Source organism: Vulpes vulpes, chromosome 10 (genome assembly GCF_048418805.1).
Source record: "Vulpes vulpes isolate BD-2025 chromosome 10, VulVul3, whole genome shotgun sequence".
Lineage (NCBI taxonomy): Eukaryota > Metazoa > Chordata > Mammalia > Carnivora > Canidae > Vulpes > Vulpes vulpes.
Window position 1 is genome coordinate 79,495,060 of NC_132789.1, and position 27,963 is coordinate 79,523,022.

At 39.9% G+C, this 27,963-nt stretch overlaps 1 long non-coding RNA gene across 3 annotated transcripts in view; it reads right to left on the reverse strand.

The window, feature by feature from the left end:
• Nucleotides 1–1,223: 1,223 nt before the first annotated feature.
• LOC112930684 (uncharacterized) overlaps nucleotides 1,224–27,963 on the reverse strand; it is a 200,575-nt gene continuing 173,835 nt past the window's right edge. For 2 of the 3 annotated variants that reach the window (XR_003237184.2, XR_011994960.1), the window contains one exon: nucleotides 17,682–24,134. This is a non-coding gene — a long non-coding RNA (uncharacterized lncRNA). Of the gene's footprint in view, nucleotides 3,813–17,681; nucleotides 24,135–27,963 lie in introns of those variants that run through there. The other variant, XR_011994959.1, reaches the window with a different exon arrangement.

Here is a 27,963-nt window from a genome sequence, read left to right on the forward strand (position 1 = left end):
GCACAGTGGGCCAATTTGAGACCCCCAGATGCAACTAAGAATGGGTTTATCTGTCTCTAATGCCAAGTGACTGAAAGGGTTGGAGTAGTTTAATCCTTATGAACCCTCAACCCTGAAATTGGCTTTTTTTCAATAAAGAAACCACACTGTGGAGAAACTCCTAGAAGTAGAATGAAACTGAGTAACTTAAGGAAAATTAAGATTAAAAAAGAGAAAATTAGACCCAAGTGGAGTGAGGAAGACAATTAGAAAATCTTAGGGAGCAGACAGCCATATTTTTTTAACATAACATAAAAATAACAGAAGAGGGAGTTTTGTGACATTAAAAAAGTTTTCCTGAATTCTGCCTCATTCTAAAAGGTCAGGATAACTAATTTCACATAAGTATGAGCAACAGAGAAGCATCAAGGTTAAATCCCATACAAAATTATAAGAAATGAGGTAATGAGGAATGTAACATTTCTAGAGATGATGAAAGCATGCCAGAAAAGTATGGTCCACAAACAGATCAACGTGGAACTTACCATTTCAAAATTAGTTCAAAGACATTAAGAAAAGTATACAGGATATGAAAAAAATAACATAAATCAGAATTTTTCAAGATGAGACCTAAACAATAGAACTCAGGAAAAAATAAAAAATAGAATAAAATATGGTTTAAGAAATTAAGACTAAAATAGAAAAATACTGTGTGGAAAAAAAAACACACAGCAAATGAATTAAAAGAAATAGGAAATTAAAAGGATTTTTCTTAAATCAGAGGAAATAAAGATATTAAAAAGGGTTCAAGAGAAAGTGATAAATACAAAGATGGACATAGAAGATATAACATACAGATACTAGAAATTCCTGAAGAATAAAACCAGAGCTAAAGAATAGAACAAGTACAAACTTTTTTAATTTTTAAAAAATCTCCCCTGAAATTAAAAAAAATTGAAACCACACATTGAAAATCATATTGTCTGACATTATTGACTTATATGACCAATACCAAGAAAAATCCTAGCAAAGTCAATAAACTTTAAACAAGAAGGGGAAAGAAATCCTTTAGGCATCAAATAAAAAGAGATCATGTAACTTATAAAGGAAATATATTAGATTTATACCAGACTTTTAACAGCAATATTTTATTCCTAAAGAAAATAGATAACATCACTAAGATATTTAAGGTATGAGCAACGATTTTCATATTTATTAAAACTGACTTTAAAGAATACCAGACACAGATGAACTGTTGCCAACATGCAAGAAGTAATGGAATACTATCCCAAAGAACCCTTCCTGAGAAATTTACTACAGAATAAGTTTCAAACAACCTAAAGGAATAGAGCTCTAAGACTAAATTAGAGTTTGAGGGAGAGATTATATTATGTAATAGATGGGTGCTCTGATAATGTAGATAACCATAATGTAGATTAAAATGTGATCAGAATGACAAGAAATATGTCACATATCAAAAACCTAGAGCAAATGTATGTTTCATGATAAAGCATTCACTTTGAAGTCATGAACAAGTCAGAGACATCCCATTATCCATTTCTATTCAACATGTACAAAAATTTTACATTTCCAAAAATTTACATTTCCAAAAATCAACAAAAACAATCAAGGAGTTTTGTGACATTAGAAAAGCTTTTCTGAATCCTGCCCCATCCTGAAAGATCAGAAAGTTACCTTTGATAATAGCTTCAAAACCTGCATGATACCTGGGAACAAATATAAGTAAAGATATGCAAGATTTTAATGGAGAAAAACCGCTATAAAACTTTTTTCAAAGACACAAAAGGTGGTTAAAATAAAAGGAAAGTTATACTATATTCATGGATGGGAAGATTCAACATTACAAACATATCAAGTATCCTCAAATTAGCCTGTAAATTTGACATAATTTCTATACGAACCCTATGAGCTGTCCTAAAATTTACATGAGAGGTCAAACGGCCAAACGATTTCAAGAGACAAGATGGTTGTGTGGACGTGTCAAATCATGATATCATACACCTGAAAGTATTATTATACTGAACGTTAACTATACTAGAATTTAAATAAAAGTTTTTAAAAGTGCAACAAGATGGTGTCCTCACCTTACAGACATCAAGATTTATTAAAAAGTCATAATTATTAAGATAAATCATAGGCCAACTGAATAGGTTAAAGGCTCCAGAAACAGAAAGACATAAATGAGAATTTGAACCCTGCAGCGTAACTGTTTTTGTTGATTCTGTTTTAGAGTCTGTCATCCAGTATTTTGTCATGTCTCAGATCTCACAACTAATACAAAGACGCTGAACTGGAATTGGATTATTGCAAGATCTACTCTCTCACAATTTGTTGTCCTAGTTTGTTATATATAAGACAACTTTATATTTCAGGTGTTTGATTTTCATAAAGGTTTTTTTTGTTTTGTTTTGTTTTGTTTTGTTTTGTTTTTAACTATCCTCGAAGGTAGAGTAGAATCTGTCTTTGGCCTGGAAGGGCAGGGAATTTGATTGCAACGTAATCTTTTTGTCAAAGTTTCATTGTGAGTGACTCCACACTTTTCTCATTTGAGGATAAATGCAGTAGTATTCACAAAAGTGCTTAAAACATTATCAGGTATTCTCCTGTCTCATGGCCTAAAGCAGTAAGAATAATAGCTGTTGGAGCCTTTTTCATGATCCAGACACTGACGGTATTGGACACTTTGTATGAATCCTAGGAGTTAATCTGGAACACAAACTTGAGAGAAAGGTGCAATTATCATTCTCAGTTTATGGTTGGCACATTGAGGTTAGGAGAAATTAGGTAACTCTCCCAAGGTCAAGATGCTAAGCAATGGAGCTAGAACTTATATTTGTGTCTGTTGAACTCAGCACCTTGTCTCTTACTTAATACTCCACAGTCTCTCCACAAAACATTATCATTGCCCTGTTTGAAACTGAACTGGTACATTTTCACCTGGAAAATCAAAACAAAGGAAAAACCATATCATCTGAATAAAAATTGAACAGTCAGTTATCTCTCCCCAAAACAATCATTATAGAACTACATGAACTGTATTTTTTAATAAAAATGTATAGTCTACTGCCAAGAAATGCACAGGTGACCAGCAAGCACTTCCAAAAAAAAAAAACCCAAAAACAAATTTTAAAAGTGTGAGAAACTTGGAGAGTGTGCAGTGTCCTGAAACATGAGTAAACTCCTAATGCCCCATTTATGGAGCAGGTCTTGCATTGACACATGAAGAAGTTCTTTTAATTAACTGGATAGGAATTTAATATCTTCACATATGCAAGGCGAGTCGACTTGCCCAGGCAACCAGATACACTGAGCTTTGTGTATTAGTTCTGCTTTTTTGGCTTCTGAGTGAACCTCCTAAGTCATGGGCATTAAGGTTGTCTTAAGCAAATGATTTTTTATTCAGCTGTGCCTTGAGAAAATTAACTTATGCTAACCAGTGGCAGAGAGTACAAGGTGGCCCAGCAAATTAAAAATTAATAATAATAATAAACCACAAGAGCTCCCCTACCCCAAATAACCAGGAAAATAATTTGATGAATATCATGTGGGCCTCACTAAATGTGGGCCAAGAGGTCTTTGGAGCCTGGCCAAAATATGAAAGTCACAATCAGGACACCATGCAAATGTGTATCTGTTTTTGCATGGCTTTCTCAGAAACCATTTCCAAGAAGTATAGGCATTTTGCCACCTTAATATGGTGGTGGATTTGCAGGCGTATCTTCAGTCTCAGCAACTCGGCAATGGTGCCAAACTCAGCTGGTTCTCTTAGTAGTCCCCTGAATTCTCGTCTTAATCAAATGAGGATGGCTTTCCTAAAAATAGAATAATATTTCTTCTGTTATTTTCCTTCAAGAAATTTGACAGTGCCGCACTCAGGATAAACATAACATTTCCGACAAAATTTCTTAGTCGTACCATTTAAGTCTTCAGCATTTTATTACGATTTTATTTGATGTGCTTCACTAGGACCCACAAACTCCATCTCTGTTTATGACAATATATTGCCCTAAGAGTAATTGTCGTGATTCCTGTCTACTTGTAAATTATTTCCCCATCAAAATTCATATATGATTCTTTATGTAAGGGTTTTGCAAAGCTTTTCCGTCTCTATTTCTGTCTTTTGTAAAATGTCACAGAGATTATTGCCCGGAGGAGACACACAGGAAGTCAGTCTTTGAGTGAAAATAAAGTTGTTTAATTATTTTTTTAAAAAGATTTAATTCTACTTTGTATACTGAATTCTGCCATTTTCAGTTTTCCCCCCAATCAACAAATATTTATTGGTTCCCTACTGTATGCTAGAGACATGTGAATAGTCTATTTCTCCTGAAGCAATCTTTTCACAGAATTACAAACAATAAGATCATAGAATTTGACAGATGGAAGATGGCATTACCAGCTCAACATACTCATTTCAGAGAAGACAAGGGTATTTTGCAAGAGTTTGCACAAATCAGTTTGTAAAAATAGCATGGAGCCCAAGAGAAGCTAGCTGGTTGGTGCCACAGTGAGAACTAACACTTAGATTTCTTGACTTTGGTGCCAGGACTTTCCCCTCTCATGAGTGACTTTTTAAAAGTCATACATGAGAAGTCTGTCAAAGTATGCCATGTGCTGTCCCTCGATATGGTTACTAGTTATTTCTTGTTAAATAAATAAATAAATAAATAAATAAATAAATAAACAAACAAACAAACAAAAAATATTTATAATCATAGTGAAGAAATTTAAAATTATTTGTACCGTTTGATCCAATAATTCTACTTTTAGGGATGTATCCCTAGGGGAATAATCAGAGATATGCACATAACTCTTTATGTTTACTGTTTACTGTTGCAGGTCTTTTACCAAAAGATCCAACCATAAATTATGTGATACCTGCCCCAGTAGAATATTCTGCAGTTTCAAAGGATGTGCAGTCATGTATCAAATCCACTGCGATGTCAGGTTTTTATTTTTTATTATTTTTTATTATTTTTAAAGATTTTATTTATTCATGAGAGACAGAGAGAGAGAGAGAGAGGCAGAGACACAGGCAGAGGGAGAAGCAGGCTCCATGTAGGGAGCCCGATGTGGGACTCGATCCCGGGTCCCCAGGATCACACCCTGGGCTGAAGGCGAAGCTAAACCGCTGAACCACCCGGGCTGCCCTGATGTCAGGTTTTTAAAACGTAAATTGCCTACAGTCTAATTTCAGTTTAGGAAAATGAAATTGGATGTGTGAGGTGGTATCTTCTAGCCTGAAAAAGAAGTGGACCGAACGTGTGTGATCATAACCACACTGATGAGTCTGATCTAATTTTTTTTTTAGTAATAGAATTGCCAGTGGTTTTAATTTTCTTCTTTTATTTTTTATGCACATCCAGTTTTATAAAACAAACACATATGCATGTATAAAGGGGGAGCGAAAAAGAATATTATCTTAAGAATACCTTATATACGAGGTACACTGAGCAGGTGGCCAGGCTGAACAGCCACCCACAAGAAAAGACATTTGATTTAAGTAAAACCATAATACCTCGCTGTTTTAAACTTTTTAGTGGTCTCTTCACTGCTGCCACGATGTCATCGTTCCTATGCAGCCTGAACAGGGGGGTCAGGGGCTCCCACAAAGCCACAAATGCTCCGAGAAAATGCCTACCCTTGGCAGGCTGATGACACGTTCCCTGCAAGGACCTACTCACTCTCGGCCTTCCCACCCACCTCAGATGGGTGCCTCTGAGGCCCTAAGGCTAAGCCGTAGTGCCCTTGCATACTTGTTTATGACCCCAGGTCCTCCCATGGCATCCTGACTCTCACCCCTGATGTACACATCAGAACATCCCCTAAGCTAACTCAATCTCACATGCTCCTTTATGGCTCCAGACCCTCCCACTGCAACCTGGGAGACACTGGTCAGCCCCAAAATGCTCTGTATTGGCGAACATCCCCTCACTTTTTGGTGAACATCCCCTCACTTTTGCTCTTGAACTGAAACCTGGCTGTTCCCGAAGCTATTCCTTATTAGAGAGGGGCTGTTTTTTATCCTCTACCACCAGGCTTGAGAGTGGGTTGCTTGTCCTCTACGTTTCTCACTGTGTCTTGTGAGAACAGTCTGCCCCCCACCCCACCCCCACCCCCAAAAAAACACTGAGTTCTGGTGGAACTCATGCCGTCAGCATGTACCCTGTCTTGGAAATATATTTATTTAATGCTTTGCATTGTTAGCTTCAAACCCGAGGGAGTGACGATACTTCTGAAACTCATTCCCGGGCTCACATCGCACTCAAAGCTCCACGTGGCTGTAGGCCGTGGAGGCACCGCAGCTCTGCACCCGGAGAGCGACTTCTGTCATCTCCACTGATACCGTTGGAATGTTTAGAAGGGGAAGCGGATTGATTCAGTGTGGACTGCCCCATCGACTGACTGCCATGTCCCAGAGGATTAAGAAAACAAATAAGCCACCGTCCGTCCAATCAGCACAGCTCCCAGTGAGCCAAAGGGACAGCCCTAGGGTTCCCGGTCCCCCAGGCCCCAGCAGAGCCAGGGGAACACAGTAGGCCCTTGACACATACTTATTAGCTGACCAAATAATGGGTTTCAGTGCCAGTCTACCCTTAAAGTAATTCAGCCTGTACCTTCCTGAAGCCTGACGTTTCCCATTCAGTAATCCACAATTTAGCAGGTTCTTTCATCTCTCCATTCGACTCGTTTCCTTAAAGACCAGAATCTGTAGGATCTGTCCCAAAGCAGAATAGAAAACAGATGGACTTAAGGGCTAAAAAATAATCCTTTATTTATAACTCCAAAGTTAAAATCTAAAGCTAAAGCACACTCTGACCATACGGTGCTTTCACTTGATGAGATGATCACGATCATCTCTGGTGGTTCCTCTTCTCCTCCTCTATTCGCCTGACTACTCAGGCCGATGGGCCCAAGCAACACCAACCACTCATTCTTTGCAGAACTTGCTTTCCTTCAGCAAATACTTGTTGAGTGACTTCCATGTGTCAGGTGCTGTGCAAGGTGCCAGGGATGTAACAGCAAACAAGACTGGTTACATCCCTGAGCTATTTACCTTTTACCAAAGTGGCAGATAAGTGCCTCACATATTTTAATACTATTTCATTCTGCTCCATTTCGATAGAATTGTAGCATGAAGTGATAAATATCGTTTTAATAGTAAGTTGCAATCCACAAAGGAATTTTATGCTCAGGATCATATTTGATGTTCAAAAAAGCCTGATGGCATCGGACAGGGGACTGGTTGTACTGACATCGTTTTACAGATGACAAAGTCAAGGCATTGAACATAATGACATTCCCTAGAGTTGTTCAAGGGTATGTAGAGACCGAGATAGACTGGGAGTGAGGAACATGGCAAGTGAGGAAGGAGAAGACGGAAGCTAGCACCTGTAGGAGATAATACAGTCCATATACACTGCCTGCCACCCCCCTTTGAAATCCCTTAGACTGGCTTGCTTGTTGGTTGGTTGGTTTGACTTTCACAGGACATGGACCACTGCCACAGGTCTACCTCCATGCCTGCACATCTTGCCTTGGAGGATCTGTTGACTGGGGCCACCTTTGATCATCCTAAACAAATATCTTCTCATAGGCATTTGGTGGGAAGACCCCTCTGCCATGTCATCTACCAGCCTCACAAGCAGAGGGAACATGACGTTTGTGCTGACGAGTGTGCTGACATCGCCTGTGGCAGAGTTCGCACTCTCCAAGGACGGACACTATGTCCTCCTTTGATTAACTCCCACAAAAAGTTTCTAAAAGCACCAAACAAGTAAATTATGGAAGACATCTCTTGAAGACCAAATCACCATAATTAAATACAAAAGTGTATTTTTATTTGGAAATGATACCAAAGCTTTAAAAACTAGACATCCAAAATAGAAGGAAGAAGTCTTATAAAACAAAATCTTCAGGCCTGGTTGTGCTTCTGTCTGTGTCCTTTGTTATAAGGCAGCTGGCTAGTCCCAGCCGGCCCAGCTGGCTGCTGTGATAGACCAGTGTGCACGCGCTGTGTTACTGCAGGAGTCAGGGTGGGAGATTTCTATTAGATTAGCCAGTCTGAGCAGCCCCCTTTGCAAAGTTCTTTCTCTCTATTGTTAAAGTAGCTGTATTTTTATCCCTTTGTGGTTTTTAAATTCTGAAGAAATCTTAAAAATAATAAAAGGCAACACAAGGGAATGTCAACTTGGTCAAGATAAGCATGTGTAAAAGCGGCTGTTATCTCTTCCATTTCTCTATAGATTTGGGGTGTAAAAAACATCAGTCAGATGGAATCCAGGCTAGTCTTGAATGTTTCTTGCTTAATTTGAATGTTTAAACTTTTAAATTTCATTCTTTTCTGTTCTACATCTTTAAAAAAAGTAGAGTATTTTTAGAGTAAAGAAATAACATATTTTGTGAGCAGGTGGGCAGCTAGAAAATGCCAGTCACCAGGTGTCACACTATCAAACAGCACACCAGGTGTAAAAAGTGGAAAAATAACCTTCTAGGGTATCCGGGGGAAATTCCAACAAAGGCCAGACAGTAATTATCCTAAACCCGGGCTGCCATTTTGCTTTGCAATTTAACTACAAAGAAAATATGACTATTAAACAGGTAGATGCTAACTAGGAGCACCTTCTAACCCAAATCCAGGCAGAAGCACACAGAGAGCAGAGGAGAAGCACCAGGTGCCTGTGTCCAGTATCACCACCTTTTTCTGACTTTACTCCCAGGGGCAGTGCCCATCCATCAGTCACTCACCTATGGAAACCCCATATACCCTTCCCATCTCAGGTAGAATGCCATGACTTTGGAAAACTTTCTCTGGTTCCGGTCGATTCACCAACACCATTCCAGGTAGTAAGGAGTCAGCAACAATGAAAATAGACATTGGCTCCTTATTGCTGAGCATTGAATGGAAAGAGATGCCGCACATTCCACGAGCATTCACTAGGTGCCGGCCGTGGGCCAGGCACTGTCCCAGTTATGCACGTTAACACGGTAGGTATCAGAGCCCAGGGCTGAGAGGGGCAACAGGTACTTGTAGTGTGTGTGAGAGAGTTTATGAAAGTCATAAGCCCATAAGCAGGATCACAATTGTTCATAAATTGGATTAGAATCATTAAAAAATAATAGATAACCTTTCAATCACAATTTATAGTCCCTAAAGCACATCACATCAGAATCTGATTTGATGTTCAAATAAGCCCCTTTGGATGGGAAGGACAGCTAGCTTCAGTGACTTCCCTTCCCTTCCCTTTCACATGAGCCGAAGGGGACCACACGTTCAGCAAGGAGCTGCCTCTGCAGAGGGAGAAAAGATGAGGCTTTAGGTGAGGAAGGGGAACCTAGGTGACTAGGTTTGGGGGAAACATTCCACTTCTTTTATTTAAATAACATCTAAAGCAGAAGAGGCAAAAAATGAACTTCAGTTAATTCTTTGTGACGAGTAAGTAGTTCCTCCAAGCAACATTCCCCTTCTGCCTTTTGAAAAACATCTTTTCAAAATAACAGAGAAGGGAAAGCTACGACCAAAAATGAATCAGTAGCATTTGAAGAGTGCTTTGGCTCCCCTCCCTGTTTTCACCATGTATGTGAACGTGAAATGTCCTCCACACGTGAAGGTCCTAGCCTGCATCGGTGCAAACACTGAGCATCCAATAAGCTGTCCTTTCTTTTTCTTTTCTTATTCCTTTCCTTCCCTTTGCTCTTTTCCTTCTTTTCTTTTTCCCTACCTTCAGCAACTATGTTATTACTATTAGAACAAGTTGTTTACCGGTCTTTGTCCTTTCATAGACGGGAGCATCCTGAAGGCAGGGCCCCGTCTCAGGCTCTCTTGTATATTCAGGGACTGACACGGTGCCTTGTTAACAGCTCTGTGATAAAGACTTGCTTCAAAACACACACATGACAAACAGGGAGCTTAATCCTAAATGGTATTAGCAGAGCCTGTTTCATTTATTTTTTTCCTTAGTGGACTGCTCTTTCATTAGGATTTAGGAATAAAAAAGGGGGAGAGTGATTAAAACACACATGCACATGCATGCACACACACACACACACACACACACACACAAGCCACCACTCCTTATCAAGCTTACCACGTCTTCTAAGTGTGGCTGTCTAAGTCCCCCTAAAGTTGTAAGATTTGGTTGCATTATCTACTTGGATAAAAATGAAGACTTAGAATTGATTTTTTCCCCTTGATCCGAAGAGAGTGCAGGTGTTTAAGCATTTATGAAATTGATTGACTCCCCTGTAGCAGCCAATTGATAATAAGTTTAAGCTTTGGAGTGAGGCTATAAAAGGTTTGATTATATTAACAATACTGATAGTCATGGGTTCATAAATCTTAAGAGAAAGGATGCATATGTCACATATAATGCATGAAAAAGTTGTTCTTTTATCATGGATAACTCATTATTGTGTGGAGACCTAGTTGATCAGCTATTCCATTATTTGAATAAGTATCTGATGTCTTGTTTTCTTTCAAGAAGGCAGGTGCAGGATGAAGCAGGAAGCCTGCCAAGAAAGATGATAAATTACCGTTTGGTGCCTGTGACCAGGGCCCTATGATTGCAGGCTGCCAGGAATTAAGAGGCAACGTAACCAGAAACTAGGAGGGAAATGACTTCTGACTATAACTTCAGAGGTGTTTACTTTTTGTCTTCATTATCTTTGTGGTATTTCAAGGGTCTCTGTTAGTTTTGTTGCCTGCAAAATGAAGTGCTGTTTTAAAACAATCATACACTACCTCAAAATATTATGTTACACCTGCCAGAGAAGGGAAAGTCAAATAAAAAAAAATCAGAGTTGAGAGGGAACTGGTCAGTGAAAGCAAATAAATGGCCTAAGTGGACAAAGACAAGGTAAAGCAAAGGTGAAATATGGCTGGAGCTTCGTTTGAGAGGAAGCCCGTGGGCTGGACTCTGGGGAAGCTCTCCAGCATGGCTGGAGCCAACTACACGGAGGAAGGCCACACTCATCTTGTGTTTCATTCTCCAGAATTCAGAGAGAAAACATAAAAACAAGAGCAGCCATCATCATGGCGGTTTTGGGAATCAGCCTGTTCTATTAATCTCTATCTGCTCACAGGCTATTCTATGACAAGTTTATAGATTAGCTTTTATTATTCGTGTAATGACTATTGGAATCACTACCGGCCATGGCTGTTCTTGATTTATTGAAGTCAACAAGGATTTATGGAGTACCTAAAAGATGCCTGGCACTCAGCTAGGTGTTGGAGACAGACAGACAGGAGGCCCACACTCTCCCCTGATGTCATGGTCTGGTGGGGGAGACACAGATTTAATGCAGTATGCTCAGCACCATGCTAATGGTACCAGGAGTGTCACAGGGGAGCACAGAGGTGCACCTTGGAAGTCAGGTGGGCTCAGGAAGGGCTCCTAAGGGTGGTGACATCTAGATGTCCCCTGGCAAAGGGTAGAGGAAGGGAGGTCTTCCAGGCATTGGGGAACGAATGGGCCAGAGATGTAGACGTGAATAGCATACATCTCAGCTTTATGTCTGGAGCTCAGGATAAAAGTGTGGATGGTAAGATACGAAATGAGAGGTTCTCAGGATTTAACAGCAAAGGATTCTGGATTTCAGTCTAAGGAGTTTGGAATTTATGCTGAAATGAATGAGAAGTCCCTACAGGATTTGAGTAGAGAAATCATGTAATCCATAGACATTTGGCAGCAAATATTTATAATACAGCATGGAGGGCACTGTGATTGAAACATGATCTCAGTTCTATGCAGATACAGAAAAACAGCTATTCACTGCAGATGGAGAGAAACGAAGTGAAAAAGGGACACTTAAGATGGGTTTTAGAGTATCAGTAGGAGTATACGGGACACAAAGGAATGGAAAGCAGTTTTACTACATTGGGCCAGGGGTTGGGGGAAAGATTGAGAGAGAGAGAGAGAGAGAGAGAGAGAGAGAGAGCAATGGAGGGAGGAAGGACCGGAGGGAGGGAGGGAGGGGAAAAAAGAAAAACTTTCAACAGAGCTCTGAAAAACTAATGAAATCTCAGATTAGATTTTGATTATTGGTTTTCTGTTTTGTTTTGTTTTGTTTTAGTTTAAATTCAATTAGCCAACACATAGTCCATCATTAGTTTCAGATGTAGAGGTCAGTAATTCACCAGTTCTGCATAACACCCAGTGCACATCACATCATGTGCCCTCCTTAGTGCTCATCACCTAGTTACCCCATCCCCGTACCTCCCCTCCCCTCCAGCAACCCTCAGTTTCTTTCCTAGAGTTAAGAGCCTCTCATGGTTGGTCCCCCCCTCTGATGACTTCCCATTCAGTTTTCCATCCTTTCCTCTATGATCCTCTGTTTCTTATATTCCACATCTGAGTAAAACCATATGATAATTGTCTTTCTCTGACTGACTGATTTCACTCAGCATAATACCCTCCAGTTCCATCCACATCATTGCAAATGGCAAGATTTCATCCTTTCTGATGGCGAAGTAATACTCCATTGTATATCTATATCTACCACATCTCCCTTATACATTTATCTGTCCATGGACATCTCAGCTCTTTCTACAGTTTGGCTACTATGGACACTGCTGCTGTGAACACTGGGGTGCAGATGCCCCTTCAAATCACTACGTTTTTATCATTGGGGGTAAATCCCTAGTAATGCAATTGCTGGGTCATAGGGTAGCTCCATTTTCAACTTAAAGAATCTCCATATTGTTTTCCAGAGTGGCTGCACCAGCTTGAGTTCCCACCAACAATACCATAAGAGGGCTCCCCTTTCTCTGCATCCTCGCCAACATCTGTTGTTTCCTGTCTTATTAATTTTAGCCATTCTGACTGGTGTGAAGTGGTATCTCATTGTGGTTTCGATTTGTATTTCCCTGAAGTGATGTAGAGCATTTATTTCGTGTGTCTATTGGCCATTTTGTCTGTATGTCTTCTTTGGAGAAATGTCTGCTCATGTCTTCTGCCCATTTCTTGACCTGATTATTTTGTTTTTGAAGTGTTAGATTTGATAAATTCTTTATAGATATCGGATGCTAGCCCTTTATCTGATAAGACATTTGCAAATATCTTCTCCCATTCCATAGGTTGTCCTTTAGTTTTGTTGACTGTTTCCCTTGCTGTGCAAAAGCTTTTTATCATAATGAAGTCCCAATAGTTCATTTTTTCTTTTGTTTCCCTTACCCTTGAGGACATGTCTAGTAAGAAGTTGCTGCAGCTGAGGTCAAAGAGGTTGCTCTCTGTGTTCCTCTCTAGAATTTTGATGATTTTTGTGTTTAATAATTTTACATTTTGATCTTAAAAATGAAAAAAGTCCATATATGTCACACTGATATATAAAAGGAGCAGTAACCAGTACTCACTTTATTAAAATTAAACCTATTGCTATTCTTTAATTACAGTGATAGCAAAGTGAGATAATTTTGACAGTTTCCCACAGCAGGGAGGTAAGAATTATGAAAGAGAGGACAAAACCAAGAACCCAGAAATATGAATTGTATTCTTTTCTCTGCTTGACAAAGCAGTAATTCTGGAACTGGTTGTTTTTTCTTAGCTCTACAATAGCCAGATAGCTCCTTGCCACAGGTCACGAAAAACTATGTCACTTTTGCAAACCATAGTGGCCTCCCTATAGAGTGGGACGGGGCTTTAGGAGAGCTCCTCTCCATTTCAGGGTTTAGCACCCACAAATCCTGTTTGTACTCCAACTTGGAAATCACTTGTTTCCAAATTGACTACAATAGCTCAACCACAATGACTGGACAAACAAGCCACTCTGATAGAATTGTCCTTGGGAAGATAGAATATTTAGATGCAATCGTTCACATACAAGTTGGACTAAATCCACTCTTTGCATGCCCACCTGTGAAAGCGTCAAACGCGTAGCCCTAGAAAGTGGTTTTGCATCAGAGAGAAAGCTGGCAAGTGCCCTGCAGAAGAGCAAAGACACCCCTACTGTGATCCTAAGTCTGCCTCCCTGCCACTTGTGTGACTCAGCAAGACATTCTCTTTGAGCCTTAGTTTATTCATCTGTGAAATGGAGACAGTGATGCCTATTTCCCTGAATTTAAGGGGGAGATAAACAAGACAGACTAAAGAGAGCACTTGGAACTACAACTAGCACCTCGAGACTGTGGAGTAATTGGAAACTGGAGGTGGACAACAGAGAGGCTGGATTGCTAAAACCATGATGGGCAAGAAGAACACCAGCCGTTGGAGGAGTCTGCCATTTGGAGCCTGGTCTACTCCACAAGCAGGTGGCAACTGACACTTACTTCCAGGAGGTTCATTTAAATAGTCTGACTCTGTTTCCACCACGTTGACAGCTTTTGATAATTATTTCAAAAATAAACGTGACGCTAGTACTGGCCATACTGCTATAACTAATTGCTACCCCAACAACAGAATTTTGGCTCCACCACCAATCCTGTAATGTTGGCCACATCCCTGTACTTTCCTGGCACGTTTTCTCATCTATGAAATGAAAGATGTGACCTCTTTAATTTCATGAGTGTACATCTGTCAAGTTCACTAATATACGGAACACGGTGACTAAAGACCTAAGAGGTGTGAATAGAGAGGTGGTGTGAAATAGGTTGACTAAACAAAGCCTGACGTTAGATGATGCGGTGGGGTAACCATTGATGGGAAGAAGAACACACTGTCCTGGGCCATCACAATGACCATGACCATGTTATTTCTGGTTCTTTAGGATTAACTCAACAGGGCTGACCTTGAAGACACACCCAGGCAGTCTGCTGAGCTGGTAAAGGAATGATGGGAACCCTGAGTGCCAACTATGTGCTAAGCACTGCTCTAAATCACTACATGCTCACCATGTCCCCCACCCCCACCTGAGTGAACCAAGACCCACGGCAATTTCGCACCTTGAAAAAGGGCACACAACTGACCAGTGATGGCATCAGGCATCTGCCTCCGAGGCCTATGCACCCAATCATTTAGTCGCATTGCCCCCCATGGGAAACTGGTTTGAAAATCGGATTTCATTTACTACTTTTCCAATAAGAGTACCCTTGTTTTCTAACCTACAACCTCTGACACCTGCCACAGGGCCTGTGGTTTCTTTTTCCTCCAGAAAGCAAGCTCATAGAAAGTCCTGTAAGATCAAAATGAGATAGAACTCCGGACTTGGAATCATTGAGACCAGTCCACCTGGACACTTCCTTGTGCCCAGGAGAAAAGAGGTCCAGGTCGGTGGACACACAGCTGGCTGGAGGCCAGGGCAGGACCCCTCAAGCTTCCTGACTACTGTGTGACCTGCTTTCCTCTGTCTCTCGACTGTCACCCAAGCATGCTTCCCACTCAGTACTTTGTCGGGCTCTCTGCTTCCAACAAATCACAAGTTCATGACGTTCACACATAAAGTCTAGTTTGCCCATTTGTTCCAGCTTATTTTTATGGTGCCTTATATGCAAGTGTGTTCCCTGTTAGACACTCAATGGAAGAATATTTTTAATACAAGTTGTTTTCCTCCCTACATCTTAACACCTGCTAATGTGTCTCTGTCAGGATATTAGTCACTCTTTATGCTGCTGTGACTCAGTATTGGACCATCTGGGAGCTCAAATTCACATTTCTAGCCTGGATCCTCCATGGACCCATGGGGGTCCAGCCTTTGGCCAGGATTCAGCTTGGTGAGGAAAAGACCATGACCTTCTTTTTTTCACTTAGGGTCATTAAGGTTAAAAAGGAAAAAAAGGTAATAACAAAAGAGTAAGAATGTGTTGTGTGTATATGATTTACTATCTAATTGAAATGATGCATAAAATGTTGATGGCCGTAATGATTGCTTTTAATAAATATTCAAAAAATAAACGCATTGGTGACTATTGGCCACCCCCTTCTGTAATGGAGAGCATCCCATCCATCCACCTGTTGAAGGACACCCCAGCTTCCTCATTTTAGCCCCACCACTTCTGTCATCATTGAACTTTCCTGGCATATTTTCTCATCAATGAAGTGAAAGATCTGGACTCTTTAATTCCTAATTCCATGCCTGAAAATCTGTCATGTTTCTTAAAATGCAGGATGCTATGTTTACAGGTCTAAGGAGTCAGAACAAGGAGATGGCATGGGACTAGGACAACTAAACTAAGACACCAGGAACTGGGGAAAAGAAAAAGGGAAGAGGGAAGGAGCACGAAGGAGAGGCCGAAGGGAGGGGCCGGGAAGGGACAGAAGAGAAACTCCAGCCCCTTATTTGAGTATTTACTAGGTCTGAGGCAGCATTAATATATCCGCAGTTTTAAAACACCACACTGTGGAAGGTCTCCAGGTGTAGGCTCCTTCAGTTAGAAAGTGAAAAGTCCTAGAAGGGAAAGCAGAATTGTAAGTATTAAGGTACCGTCTAGGGTCAAGAACAGGAGCATCCCAGTGCCCTCCCCTGCTTCCTCATTTTCTCCCCTTTCTGGGCTCACCACAGGGGATCACCAAGGACTCCTTCAGGGACAGACACCATTCGGCCTGCCTCACCAGGCATTCGTTCATTCAACCTTGCCACAACCCTGGGACAGAGGTGCTGTTAGTAATCCTATTTTACAGATTAGGAATTGGAAACACAGAGAGGTTTCATAGTGTATTATTCACAGCCACTCCATCAAGGGGCAGAGCGGGATATTCCAACTCAGAGTCGGGGCTTCACACACGTCCTTGGCTGCCTGCTACCAGAGGCTCCCGTGTGTCTATAGTTAAGGTGTTTCACCTTGGGTACATCCTCAAACCAAGCCTCCCCTTTAAACTGAGGACATACCACCTATTTCTCTGGGCTACAGTGAGTATTAAATATGTATGATGCCCAGTGCATATGAAAAGCTTAATTTTCTTCTCTTTCCCTTGGAAGCCTCCAATTAGGCCTCCCCATTGTGCAGCCGACAGAGCTCTAACTCTTCTTATAGCTTGTAGCCCTTGCTCACTAGCCTTTCTCATAGTGGCTGATTTGGGAACCTGGTTTATCCAACGTTAGTTCCTCTGGGCATAGAAATAGGAATTTGTTTTTCTGGGGTTTGTGAGAGTGTGTGTGTGTGTGCGTGTGCGTGTGTGGAACCATATTTCCATAAATGAATCCTCAAGTCTTAGCATTTGCTGTCTGAAAAAAAAAAAAAAACCAGAAATACAGCTTGTTTAAATTTAATAAGCAGAAGTTTCCAGCTGTTATTCTTTCAATCTAGCTGAATACTCTATGCTCAATTTGAAATTAGTTTCCTTTAGTTTCCAAGGCTTTAACGGATATCTAGAATTGAACTCTCTTTCCTTCTGATATCTTAACTACAGTTAGCACATTTTAGAGTTTTCTTTTGGGGGAGAAGAGATATTTTTGGAGGAAAAACATCACCTTCCCCCCCCCATCTATAGTTTGTTTAAAAGATTTATAGTAAATGCCTTACCTATGTTCAGTTGAATTTTAATCCTTAAACACCAACTCTGTATTTTTATTGGCATACCCTATATCTCCATTTTCCTATGGCTGACCACTCAAAAAGAAAAACCTTGTTTCTGGGGATAATTCATCTAGAAGCATTAAGGATAACAATTCTATTAAAAATAATTTTTGGAAAATAGAAAGTAATTTAATTGACAAAGATGAAAGAAAACAAGTTGATAGAATTAGGAAAAAAGGATATAATAGTTATCATTTATACCATAAAAGAATATGATAAATAACCATATATTAATAATTTAGAGACCTATATTCGACACATCATTGACTTCACACTTTTTGGGAAAAATGTAAATAGTTAATATTGACAGAAGAAGAAACAGAAAAGTTGAATGCACCAATCGATTAAAGATAAATCATATGCAGAAAATCCTTTCTCTTCCTTCCAAAATAAAGCCCTAGCTCTGATAATATTATGCCAAACTTTATTTTTTTTTTTTACTGAAGTATAGCTGACACACATTACATTAGGTTTCGGACGTACAACATAGAATTTGATCATTATATACATTACAAAGTGCTTACTATGGTAAGTATAGTCGCCATCTGTCACCACTCAACATTATTACAATATTATTGACTATATTCTCTACACTGTATTTTTCATCCCAGTGACTTACTTATTTTGTAACTGGAAGTTTGTGCCTCTCAATTCCCTCTTAACCTTTAGAAGAACCAGTAATCTTGATCTCAGATAAATTGTTGTAGAGCACAGGAGAATAAGGAAAGCAGCCCAATTCATTTAATGAAGCTATGAGCTTATACCAAAACACAGTAAGGACATATAAGAAAAGAAAACTTATTAACTAATTTCATTTTGTAGAATAGATGCAAAAATCCCAAATAATATATTGGCTAGCTAAATCCAATAGAATACTAAAAAATGTATCATGGTCAAGTAGAATTTTTTTTTTCCAAAAAGCAAAATAAAAATTCCATTTAATTCATGTTAATAGGGTATCCCTGGATGGCTCAGCAGTTTGGCACCTGCCTTCAGCCAGAGTGTGATCCTGGAGTCCCAGGATCAAGTCCCACATCAGGCTTCCTGCATGGAGCCTGCTTCTTTCTCCTTCTGCCGGTATCTCTGCCTCTCTCTCTCTCTCTCTCTCTCTCTCTCTGTGTGTGTGTGTGTGTGTGTGTGTCTCTCATGAATAAATAAATCTTTAAAAAATAAAAAAATAAAAATAAAAATAAATAATTCATGTTAATGGACCAAAGGATAAAAATTACATGTTCACCTCAATAGATATTGGAAAAATTTTAATGAATGTCAATACAACTTAAGTTTTTTAAAAAGTTAAAACAACAAATAGGAAAGAACTGCAAACTGGTAACAAGCTACTTACCTACCAAAGACAAAGACCTAAAGAAAACATTACCTGTAATAAGAAAAAAAAATTTCACTTACTTTCTTTGATGTTAGAAAAAGACAAGCATGACTACTCTCATCATTATTATTAGTGTTTGTGGATGATCATAATAGTCTTTCTTTTTTTTTTAAAGATTTTATTTATTTATTCATGAGAGACACCCAGAGAGAGACAGAGACACAGGCAGAGGGAGGAGCAGGGTCCCTGTGGGGAGCCCCATGTGGGACTCGATCCCAGGACCCTGGGGTCATGACCTGAGCCAAAGGCAGATGCTCCACCACTGAGCCCCCCAGGCACCCCCATAATACCCTTCCTAATTATTCCTTGCCTGTCCTACTAGGCTTATTTCCAGACAGCTCTTTCCTGGGATCCTCCTTTTAGCAGAGTGGATTTCCCGCTCCATTGTTACCAAGTTTAGCCAGGTCACATCCAACAAGAAGCTTGAAGAGTTACAATATAGTTCTGCTACTGCTACTTTCCTTTGGCCATTTGAAGATTCCTTCTTCTTTTTTTTTTTTTTTTTTTTTTTTTTTTACAGATTTTATTTATTTATTTGAGAGAGAGAGAGATCCCCATGAGCAGGGCAGAGGTAGAGGGAGAAACAGACTCGCTGCTGAGCAGGGAGCCTGAGGTGGGGCTCAATCCCAGGACCCCGAGATCATGACCTGAGCTGAAGGCAGATGTTTAGCCAACCAAGCCACCCAGGTGCCCCTAGGCTGTTTCTGATAGGAGCTCCTTCTTCTACTTGAGTCACTAAAGAAGGGAGACAGAGTTACAGCCAAATGCAACCATCTTGCAACTAATGGGCAAATATGATCAAGAAATAAGTCTTGATTTTGTAAACCTAAAGATTTGGGAATGTTTATCTTGTCATAACCTAATTAAAGCTGACTGATACAGTCCTGAAGGAACATTCCAACATGAAAAATTTTCTAAATTAGATATAAGGACTGAAAGAGAAATGGTAAAATATTCATAATGATTTACAAAAAACCCCCAAAGAAATGCAAAATCTATTAGAACCAATACAGTTCAATGAGGTTGTTGGATATAAAACCCATCAAAGTATCAATAATTTACACCAGCAAAAGCTTACAAATGAGACTCATCTCTCAAAGAGATGGACCATAACTCCCCATCCCTTCTGTTTGGGATGCACATAGTGACTTCCTTCCAAAGAGGACTGTATGGAAAGGGAATAAAAGAGTGACTTTACAGAAGAGAAACCTGACAGACACCCGTGCAGCTGAGTGATCAAGGTTAGCATCAGCACTAAATCATGTTGATAACATCTATCCTTGGTATGGTGTCATGAGAAGGGACTTGACTTCTGTGGTCTTCCTTCCAAAACCCACAACCCCAGCCTAATCATGAGGAAAACATCATTCAAATCCTAATTGAAGGAACTTCTTTAAAATGCCTGACCAGCTGGTCAAAGTCATTAAAAATAAAGAAAGTCTAAGAAATTGTGAGAGCCAAGACTAACCCTAAGGAAGCATACTTGCTAAATATAATTGATGTCTTGAATAGAACCCTGGAAGAGAAAAATGGCACTGGGTAGAAACTAAAGGGATCTGAATAAAGTACAGGCTTTAGTTAATAATATATTACTATCGGTATATTAGTTGTATGAAATATTCCAGACTAACAAGATGCTAGCAGTAGGAAAAACCGGGTGTGTCTGCACTATCTTCTCAATTTTCCTGGAAATCTAAAACTATTCTAAAACATAAAGTCTATTTGAAAGATACTAATGGCAATAACCAACTAGCAAATGTAATGGAAACTAAAATACTACTTGCAATAGCAATAAACTGTAATCTAGAATAGAGGTTTTCCAGTTTTTAAATTTTAGGACCCTTTTCCACAGTGGACAAATATTGAGGACTCTAATACTAAGAATGATAAATTTAAATTATATTAAGAATTATAATAAAGTTATTACACATAACATAAATAATATAATTTAATGAAAAATAGCTGTGTTTCCAAAATATTAATGAGAAGAATGGCATTCAATTACATTTTTGGAAATCTAACATTTGGGCTAATTGTCATGTCTGCTTCTGCCTTCAATCTATTATATCACATGTCATTAAGCTTCTGGAAAATGAGACTAAAAATATAAATAACTTTTTAATATAATTAGGAAAATTATTTTGATCTTACAGACCTCTTGAAAGGGTATCAGGGACTCCTAGGAGCTTCTGGACCACATTTGTGGATCACTAATAAGTAAACACGTCTGACTCTGAACTGGACAATTTTTAACTCGATTAAGGGATAGAACAAAAACTTGAATAAATTGGAAAAACAAATCATTTTCATGGATAGGTTGACAGTATTTTTAAAGTAAATTTTTTTCTCAAAATTGCTCAAGGTAAAATAAATAAATAAATAAATAAATAAATAAATAAATAAATAAATTGCTCAAGTTATACCAAAAAAGTTGCCATCAAAATTCCAGCAAGATTTTTTTCTTGGGTGGGGGGGCAGGGAGGTGGGATGAGGGAATTCAACAAGCTCATTCAAAAATTAAGATGTTAAAAGAGAGGTATACAAATAACAATTTTTTAGGGAGAGCAAAAAAAATTTATAGGACCACCTAGTTTTATGAAAAACTATTAATTTTTATGTTAAAGTGCTTTGTTCTCCTCTTATCAGAATGTAGTTCTAAGAAGTTGTGAAACTAAGGGTAAATTATAAAAACACCAGCTGAAGAACAACCATATTGACTTGCGGTGTGAAGGGGCACCCAGGGGTCAGTCAGTGAAGCATGTACCTTCAGCTCAGGTCATGATCCCGGGGTCCTGGGATCAAGCACCGCATCAGACTTCCTGCGTAGCTGGGAGTTTGCCTCTCCCTCTCTCCTCACTCTGCTTGTGTTCACTGGCTCTCACTTGCTCTCTGTGACTCTCAAATAAATAAGTAAAATCTAAAGGAATAAGAATAAAAATAATTACAGTGTCAATACCACCAGAAAATTGAGCAGTGGGAGCTGAAACTGTCTAGGGCAAGACCAGTGGGATGGGTAAGAAGGAATCGTTTTCCAGTTTAAACATGTTTTTTCTTTGGAAAAGTCATCTAATATTAGAGAGAGGGGCATCAGGACATGCCTCTGATGTCCCCGGACTTGTGACTCAGACAAAGCTGTGAAGGCCAGTCACAACCCTTGGCTAAAAGCTTGGCTCCAACCAGTAGACGCTGGAGAGGCCCCGCACTGTGTATGCAAGCACTCCAACCACTGTAGGGCAGATGAAGGGAGCATTCCTACCAGAATTCTAGAAGGCCCGCACTGCATCAGCTCCATTTACTTCCAAGGCCCCACTTGAGCTGTGCATGGACCCTTCTAACATGTTCCCGCTCTCTGGACACACGGGGGAAATGGCCCCTCAGGAAAGCCACTTCCCTTCATCTTCAGATTTGGGATCAGCCAATGAGGGGCCGGCTGATTGCCAGAGCCACGTGTGAGACTCGCCTGGTTTTAAGGAACATCACCACCCCCCCAAGAATTGACTTGAATTCAGTGTTGCCTTTCACCAAGAGACTCAAAGAGTACCAACGCTGTGCCCACTGATTTATATAATGTACTTAAGGTCCTATTAGTTCACTGGAAAACCAAATATATTTCTAGGCAAGACCACTTTTCAAGAGTAAACCGCTACTTTCAGTTACTCTAATAAAACCTATAACTGTAACGGTTGTCTTTTATATTTACTGGGAAAGAAAAGAGAATTAGGCCAAACCATTTTCATTTTACTTTTCGTTTCTATAGATTTGAGTTTGAAAGCCATCAGGTCAGGTGTTGTTTTTCCCTGTATAACCCAGAATGGTTTGTGCTATTCCTTGGTTCTATGTGCTACTACTTGGTTCCATCCGCAGTTAAGGAGAAGGAGAATGTCTTCTTTCTGTCCCGGTCTGTTTCTGGTGCCTGTCACCTTCCTTGACAGGTAGTCGCTGCTCAATAAATGTTTTGTGAACCACAGAATGTATGAAGGGGCCAGTAAATAGTTTGTCTTCTTTCAGGTCCAGAAAAAATAAGGCGGAGAGAGAATAAGTAACTTGCAAGTATCTTCAAATGCAATACATATTTTGTTAAGAGTCCATTCTCATTTTTACAAGGGGGAAAAAGGGAGGGGGAGTTAGCCTGAAAACTTTGTGCCAACTTCATCTAAGACACCGTTTAGGTAAATTTGGGGATGAGGAGAGCTTTTGAGTGGCAGAGAATTGTCAAAGACTTGTGACAGAACTTACCGATCTCTCTTAAATCTTGACACCTGAGTGTCCCTAACCACAGCTGCCCCCTGAGAATATGTAATGACAGGGCAAGGGCTTATTACATTTTCCAAAATTTCAAAACTGCTATAGATATAAACAACTCTTTGGAGTTTATTTTTTTATTCCATTGGGCCTGTTTGGAACCATAGAGAAACATCACCATCATCATTGTTATTATTTCTATTAGTTTGCAAGCATCGTCCCTTGACCAGGGTCTTATATTGGCTTGAGGCAAATATGGAAAAAAGGGTAGAGTGAACTGGGGAGTGAAAAATAGAGCATTCCTTTAGTAATCATTCCACTGGCTTTCCGGAGATCCACCTGCCCCCTAGAGGTACAGGGGAGAGTGACTGATGCTCCCTGACCGCAGGTGGTTCAGGGCCTCAGGCAGAAGGACATCATCACAGAGTTGCTAAGAGTCTGTGATTTGGATCTGGTGCATAAGCTCTCTTGACCTGTTTACTCATCTGCAGAATTTAGGGAAGTGACGGGACCTACTTCTTAGGACTGCCGTGAGATTAAATAAGGTAATGGCCCTAAAAGGCTTAGCCCATTTGTATCACTTGGAATGCTTTTGCTTACAAGAGGAAAAAAAAGAAAAAAAACTGGCTTAAATCATGTAAAAGTTCATTATTCCGTTGACAAGAAGTCTGGAGGTGGGCTGTCCATCGACTAAGTTTAACAACAACAGAAATATTATCCAGCATCTCTGGAACTCTCTTCATCAGCCTTCCCAGGGTAAAAATGGCTGTCACTGCTCTGAATTGGGACTTCTCACATGCCTCTCTGTCGACAATGATGAGTAGACCTCTTCTGAGAAGCGCAACGGGTTTCTTTTATGCTCCACTGGACAGAAGAATGTATAAAGTGCTCAGCACAGGACCTAGCGCACACTGAGTCGTCAGGAAACTTCAGCCATCATCATCATTAGCCCATTATTATTCCTCTTACTTTGCAATACAGAGGCAAAACACGTTGCTTCTTCTTATAGTCACGACATCTCTCAGCTTCTAGATCTTTTTTGTCCCTCTTTTCCAAGGTCTGAAATGAAGAGAAAAAAAGAAATGGATCATAGAGTATGGGGGTGAATTAGAATAAGTTAAGTATTCTATGGGATAGTGAAAAGAAGGATGGTGTTGAAGTAGGTAAACCAGGATGTGGTAGGTACAGTAGAGGGAGGGTGGCAAAGTTGGAGACAGCACAGAGTCATAGACTGTCATCTCTGAAAGTCCTTCTCATTATCCAAATGAGGAAACCAGGGTCCAGAGAAGTGAAATAACTTTCTCAAGGTAATACAGAATTTAAATTAGAAATCATGTATCCTGAAGTTTATGCTTTAAAAAAAGTTATGAAAATGTACTTTAAGGGTAACAGAAAAAAAAATACCTGAAATAGACTAAAGTTATTTGTGGAGTCAATCTGTGATATTTTTATCCCTCCATCCTGGTGTAAAAGGGGCCAATAAATAAAAGTTATCTGATTGTGAACAATAGAGAATTCCAAAGTTTCTTTGATTCGTTGAATGGCACAAAAACCTGGTAGACATAATTTGCTTTCAAAAGTCTTCTGAACCTATAGCCTGTGCTTAGTCACAAGCTGAACTTTTGATTTCTTGGCCCTGGTAACAAAGGTATAATTCAGTACTCGGTGATTTGAGTTCAAATCATGGCTTGCTGTCCCTTGAAAAAGTCCAGTTTCTTTATCTCCCTGGAAATAGAGACTGGCACTCAAATCATGCCTATCGACAGATGAATGGATAAAGAAGATATGGTGTATATCTACAAATTACTCAGTCATCAGTAAGAATGAAATCTTGCTATTTACAATGAGGTGGACGGATCTAGTGTGGGACCCAGGAAATTGAACAAAATCCCCTACCCCTGGACAAGCAGAGCAGGACTAACTCTATTTTGGGCTGCACCCGCCTTGTGCTGACCTGCTTATTACTTAGGGCACTGCCCCGCCCTAGTCAAAGACCAGGACACACCCTAACGGGAAATCCAGCTCCGACCTTCCTGCGTATCCCATTGGCCACTGGTCCCTATAAAGTTGCTAAGCCTCTTAGTCTTGGGGTCCAAGTCCCTGCTCCGCTGCGTCGGGTATACTTGGTCCCAGGCTCCAGCTTGTAATAAACCCTCGTGTGATTGCATCGATGTCGGCTCCTTGGCGGTTTCTCGGATTCGGGATCTTGAGCACAACACTAGAGGGTGTTATGCTGAGTAAAATAAGTCAGTCAGAGAAGGACAAATACCATATGATCTCACCCATATGTGGAATTTAAGAAACAAAACAGAGGATCCCAGGGGACGGGAAGGAAAAACAAAATAAGATGAAATCAGAGAAGGAGACAAACCATAAGAGACTCTTAACTCTAGGAAACAAACTGAGGGTTGCTGGAGGGGAGGTGGGTGAGGGGACAGGGTAACTGGGTGACAGGCATGAAGGAGGACACGAGATGGATTGAGCACTGGGTGTTGTGTGCAATGGATAAATCACAAAACTCTACCTGTGAAAGTAAATAATACACTCTGTTGATTAATTTTAAATTTTAAAACTCATAATCTAATTATATCTGATAGTTTATATTTGCCTTTGTTTTGTGACTTAGTGATTTGTCCCTGGACTGGGTATATACCCAAGAGATGAGAAGTAAATGATGTGTCAAATGCTAGCTCAACATAACTAACATAAATATCCAATCGTCTTTTGGATCCTAAAAAAATGAGATAAACTCGAATATCAGAGAGAGACAAAACACAGTAGTACACCAGAGACAATAGCAACCAGCGCTAAATCCTTAGTAAAAATAATAATAGCTAATACATCATCAGCACCTTCCACATGTCAGACGTCAAGCTAATACCCTGACGTGCATTGTCTGCTGCATTTAATCCTCATGATGACCCTCTGAAGTAGGGATAGCTATTGCCAACCCCACCTGGTAGATGAAGGAAATTGAGGTCCAGAGAGCATCATCCAAGTGGAAAATGATAGGCCAGGATTTGCACATATTCAATTGTATATGATAGAACCCAGACTTCAGTGGCTTAACCAAATGAATTTAATCTTTCTTACATGAGAAGAAATCCAAGGGTAGAGAATTCAGGGCTCATCCCTGAGCTCAGTTTCCTTCTAGCTCCCAGCTGTATCATTCTTAGCCTGTGGCTATTGTCCTCAGGGTCAGGAGATGGCTGCTCCCTCTCCAGGTAATGCATTTGTCATGAAGCAGGAAGGAGAAAAGCAAGGGACAAAGGACATGCCAGCTGTGTGTGTTCCTTGTATTACAAAAATGGTAGCTTTTCCAGTAGAATTCTGTGTATAACTCGTTGACCAGAACAGGTTAACACAATTACTCTAGGTACAAGGAAGTACGGAGATGAGAGTATTTTTACCCTAGCATAGTGTTGCCCTAAATACAAAGGGGGTTCTGTTACTAAGAAGCAGAGAATGAACATGGGGTAGACAATTTGCATCGCCTGTCACAAATCCAGATGGCAATTGGATACTGAAACTCAGTAAATAAATGTGTACATAACCTCTACACTAGCATGAAAATCAGATATTCTGTCTCCACCCCAAAAAGTTTCAGGCCAACTTGTGACTCAAGTGATAGTTTTCGTCACATTGCCTCTTCTGAAAATCCAGCCCTGGAGCACAGAGGAAGGAGGCCTGAACAGTGGCCAGGCTCCATAATTGCCATTTGCCTCCCATACCCTTTGTCAATGCAGTAAATGACCATCAAGCCTTCTGCTCCCTGATGACCAAACACCGAAAATAATTTTCTTTGAGAAGACTTTGTTCAACCTAATTTGTGAGTAAAATTTCCTAAGGGCTGCCGTGAAAGGCCTAAGATAATGAGGAAGTCTTCAAACTCAGGGGGACGGATGAGACCTCCTCTCAGAGTTACCATACACCATTAATCAATTGTTACCAGGCAGAGTCACGGAGCCCAGATAGAGGTCAGCAGATCACATGACCCATGGCCTGCCGAACTGCCAGCGTCCTGCTGCTTCAACTAAAGCAGAAGTGACTTTGTAACTATTCCCGCTTAGTAGAATTCACGACCTATGCTGATTTCTCACATTCACTGTTCAGTTCAGACCGTGGAGAGCCACCGTGTGAGACAAAATAGAAAGTTGGAGGTGGGGGGTGGCTAAGGGATGGGCGTTGGAGCGTCCCCAAGTAAGAAGGGTAAGTTGGCCACGAAGTTTACAAGAAAAACAAATTGGAAATAAAAACTGTATCTAGCACACTACGGATTTTAATTTAATGTGCCCTTATTTGGAAATTCTAAGTACTTTTTCTCGTTATTTTCAATAAACATTTACATTAATGTAGTCTTTTTTCCCCATCCAAACCACAGATGCTATACTTCATTATTTTCCACAGAGCACAGTATTTTGATTTTTCAGGCATTTTTCTAAACCAGATGTCATTCTGTAAGACTTGGGACAGATCTTGCTCTTCTTGACTTTTGTTTGATACTGCTTGGAGGCAAACACTTTATTGAGCAGTGTCTTTAGATGGTTCTGAAAGTAAATACATAAACATCTCATCGCTCTATTTCTAATGTTAGCGAACACTCCAAATCCAAACTCTGTCAGTTCATTCTTCCTCCAATTCTAAAACTTTCTTAATATAAAAAATAGGAAAAAATAAAATAAAAAATAAAGAAAAATATGAATTAAAACAAAAAGTAAAATTACTTATTATAAGGAATAGGGCAATTTTTATTCTATTTTATAGATGATTCCTTCCAATTTTGGTTCAGCCTGCTCTTTTTAGCATATTTGGGACAGGACACTAGGCAATGAACCAAATTAATGGAAATATACAAAAGGGCATCCAGAGAAACAAAGTGAACGATGTT